The sequence below is a fragment of the Gossypium hirsutum genome, chromosome A13 (assembly GCF_007990345.1).
Source record: "Gossypium hirsutum isolate 1008001.06 chromosome A13, Gossypium_hirsutum_v2.1, whole genome shotgun sequence".
NCBI lineage: Eukaryota > Viridiplantae > Streptophyta > Magnoliopsida > Malvales > Malvaceae > Gossypium > Gossypium hirsutum.
In genome coordinates, this window is record NC_053436.1 from 102,921,797 (window position 1) to 102,926,142 (window position 4,346).

A 4,346-nucleotide genomic window follows, 5' to 3' on the forward strand; every position below is an offset into this window, starting at 1 on the left:
TCTTGGACCATACTCGGACAGCCGCATTGTCCTCCACTCTATCAAGAAACCCTTTTTTCATGCTAAACTATTCTATTTAGTAGCCGAACGTGAACCAACACCTTTTTATAATGTAATGCCATGCAATAACAGCAAAATACAACAAGTCAGTATACAAATAATAGAATTCAAAGTAAACAGAAAATAATTAAGCACCTATGCGGGTAACCGCTAAGATTTGGCGTGGCTCTATCTAGGGTGGGCTCCTATGGGTTACTACATGCGGTTTGGTTCTAAAGTAAAGGTCCCTAAACCAGCAGTTTCCTCGACCTTCAGCCATTATAGGCTCATATAGGCCGAGTTCAGTTCAGGGGAATACATTTCCCTATGGCTATGGGGAGATGAAAATCTCACGAAAACATAGGTACAGATGTATCCCGAAAGTGATCCACCATCCTATACGGAGGTGAAAACCTCACGAAGGACTGGTTTCTCACTCTCACTTAAAGGGTAAGACCGAGTGGTTATTCAATGCGATATGCAAAAAATACCTAAAGATCGAACCAATAAAGTACATATTTACAGCCAAAATCACAAAAATATGACGAATGAAATGCAATGAAAGGATCGTATTTGAAAATGAATTTTTTAATTTTCAACGAAAAGACAGAAATTAATCAATTTTTGGCTTGACTCTCTTATTTCCCCAGTGGAGTCGCCAAGTTGTTGAAACCAGTTTTTGAAGGACGGGATCGACTTTGGTTTTGGAAATGAAAACGAATATGGGAGTCGCCACCAATCCTTTTTTTATTTAGGTGTGATCGGATCACCTAGAAATTTGGTTGTTTTAATAAAATATTTTGATTTATTAAAACAAATGATTTTGGTCTATGAAAATTGAGAAAACAAGTTCGGGGTCGGTTACGTGCGAGGAAGGGTTAGCACCCTCGTCACGCCCAAAATTGATACCTAATCGATTAATTATAGTCTTAATGTCAAAAATTGAAAATATTTTAAAATAAATTTTAAAATACGATCCATTTTTATGAATGTTTGAATAACTCGAAGTGGATATTGAGACTCTCTTGTTCCGAAGACATAAAATGTCATATCCAGCACATTAGGATACGACATTTCAAACCCTCGACACCAAGATCATCTCATGATTTCTGGAACTCATGCATTAAAATTTTTAAAAGGATATTTGGTTATTCGGTCAAACGATAAATTGAAACCCAACACGTTAGGGCACGATTTCTCGAATACCCAAACACGAAATATTGCCTTATTTTTTTTGAAGAAAAGTGTGGACGGAATTTTAAAGGGATGTTTGATAATTTGAATAAACAAAAAATCAAAACCCAGCACATTAGGGCACGATTTTCGAATTCCCAAACATCAATCATCGCTTTTGTTTTAAAGTTTAGAAAACGCAGACGAAATTTGAAAGGGAAATTTGATTATTTAGACAAACAAAAGATCGAAACCCAACACATTAGGGCACGTTCCCTCGAATTTCTAAACATAAATCCTCACCTTTGTTTTAAAGTTTAGAAAACATGGACGAAATTTTAAAGGGACATTTGATTATTTAGACAAACGAAAGATCGAAACCCAACACATTAGGGTACGATCCCTCGAATTACTAAACATCAAACATCGCCTTTGTTTTATAAAGTCGACTCAAAATACGTTAATTTGACTTAAAATAAAGTGGAGTCATTGATTTTGGATTAATAAGTTGAAAACTACAATGCGGCAATTGCGAATGAAAGGCAGATGAACATGGAACAATATATATGGATAAGGTACTATACAAATGAGTGACAATAATATGAAAGTAGAAAGAGCAAATTAAGATACACAATAGTAATAAACTCACACCATACATTGTATAAATACTAACATTAATACTTGGAGACTAATGAATTAAAAGACAATTTTAAAGAAATAACAAACAAATTATCATGAATAAAATTTTAAGAAATTTAAAATAAATAAAGAATGAATGATATAAGAGTAAGGAAATTTGAAATCATCAATATCAACAACAAATCACATGTGAAAATTTTAAAAGCAAATAATGGGTATGAAAGTTTAAAATAGATAAAAATAAATAATAAATTAAATAGTAATGCATGAATGAATTTTAAAATGAATATTAGGTAAATAGAAAATCAAATTACATAATATACAAAACAGTTTAAAGACAAGTAATGTATAGAACAATTTAAACTAAATAATACAACCATTTTAACATAAATAGTATATATAAAGACAGATTTAAGATAAGCAATATAAATATAAAGCAATTTGAGGTAAATAGCATGAACAATTTTAAATAACATGTAATAAAACAATTCACAACAAATTATATAAGTGCAATTTAGAATAAATATATATATAGGACAATTTAATCTATAATACATGAAACAAATTAAAATAAATAAGCAGTTTGTAATGAGATAGTGTACAAAAGGTGAAACGAAAAGGTTAAGGATGGAATTGCAAATTGGGATAAAATAGTAGATGAATTTAAAAAGTAAAATTCAAAAAAACATGGATTAGGACCTTAATGAGCACACGAATAACATGGGAGGACCAGATGGGTAATAAACTCGTCCCCCAAAACACTTAGTTTTATTGGGGATCAAAATGAAACAATGAAGAAATTTCGTGGTAAAATTAAAAAAACGAAAGGAAAATGGGACCACATTGAAACTGGCCCCAAAAGCAAAAGGACTGGGGGCGCAAATAGACCCCCAGTCCAAAAACGCGCGGATCCTAGGCGGGTTAGGGTCAGATATCGGGTCTAGATCGTTAAACGACGCCGTTTTGGAGCTATTGAACTCAGCCCCAAGCGACATCGTTTCCATAGCTTATAAAAAAGGAAATTTTTTTCTAAAAGGCTCATTCTCTCATGATTTCTGAAAAAAAAAAAGGGGAGGGGGTTTCTCTCTAGGGCTTCCTTCTCTGGCGATCGGACCACCGTCGGTGGTGGCCAGAGAGGCACCCGAAGCTTAATCTAGGCCTCTTTTCTCGCTTAGAAATAGGCTTAAGACCTAGAAACCCCTGAACCAACCCCGAAACCCTTAAAACAACAAAGAACTTCCGACCATTGGTCTTCTCCGCCGTGACTTCAAGCGGATCCCCAAGGATCCGACAATTTTTGGACTAGAGAAGCAAGCACCGAGGCCACCAACACCAAATACGGGTAAGATCTTCCCCTTTTATTTCTTTTGTGCAAGGATTCGAATGTAAAAAAAATAAAAATAAAGGGGAATAATAATAGCGGTGATGAATAAATGGACCACCTTTTCTTTGATTCTCTGCTTTCGATTGTGGTGTATGCGCGTAAAAAAATACATTGTTTTGGTTTCGGGCTTTTATTTCCGAAAAATAATACATATCTTGATTCTTTTATTTCATTTTCTTTGCGTGTTACTTATGTTCTGTCTATTTTCTCCATTTTTGCATGTTTGCAGGTTTATGAGGGAAGTCAACGGGCAAAGGCTCCCATTTTGGTGCAAAGGGACAAAAGGAGACGAGCCCCGGGCGTTGGACATGCCGACGAGGCACGTGAGGTGTGCGGCGCTAGGGGGAAACTAGGGTTTCCAGGTCTGCCGAAATTGGCTTGGGTTTTGGGCCATCGGGCTATCAAAAATTGGGTTTTTCGGGTTTGGTTTTAATTGTAAAATGGGTTAAATGTGATTTGGGCTATCCGGGCTTTTGTAAATGGATTTTAATAATTTTGGACTTGTTAATTTTTGGGTTTTATTATTACTGTTGGGTTTTCTAACGGGCCGGGCAAATTTGGGCCCGTACAGTATTTGATTGCTGCTATAATATTTTTTTATGTAAAATAAACAAAAGAATTTAACGAAATTATCTAGAAATATTATGCGGACATGTTGTAAACAACTGGAGTCCTACATTCCTATCAAAAGTTATTTTAGTGATACCATTTACTTCTATATCATCTTATCTAGGAATATGTTCGAACTCCCCAAAGACCTATTTCCAATAGAAGTTGATGAATGCGTATGATTAGAGCTGAATGTAATGTCTTTGAAGATGCTTCTTGAATTTCCTGAATAGCCTCCAAGTTGTCTGTCCGAATCAAAATTTTATCGTACATTCTGCTTTGAAGAAGAGACAGGCTGGTCATCTAAAATACCCCAAAGCTCAGTATTAAAGACTGATAATACCCCCTGTAGCAGCATCACCGAAGTCAACCTTAATAGCTCCATCTGATATAAATGGATCCAATTTTCAATTTTGCTTGGATTTGTGTGTGGCTTCAACTTTCTGGTATGATCTTAATTGTGCATGGATTTGCACTGTAAAACCCAACTGTATGAGCATTT

At 35.0% G+C, this 4,346-nt stretch overlaps 1 long non-coding RNA gene across 1 annotated transcript; it reads left to right on the forward strand.

Moving 5' to 3' along the window:
• Positions 1 to 2,439: 2,439 nt before the first annotated feature.
• LOC107893173 (uncharacterized) lies at positions 2,440 to 3,864 on the forward strand. The gene is made up of 2 exons (XR_001682750.2): positions 2,440 to 3,193; positions 3,465 to 3,864. It is a non-coding gene; the product is annotated as an uncharacterized lncRNA (long non-coding RNA).
• The last annotated feature ends 482 nt before the right edge of the window (positions 3,865 to 4,346 follow it).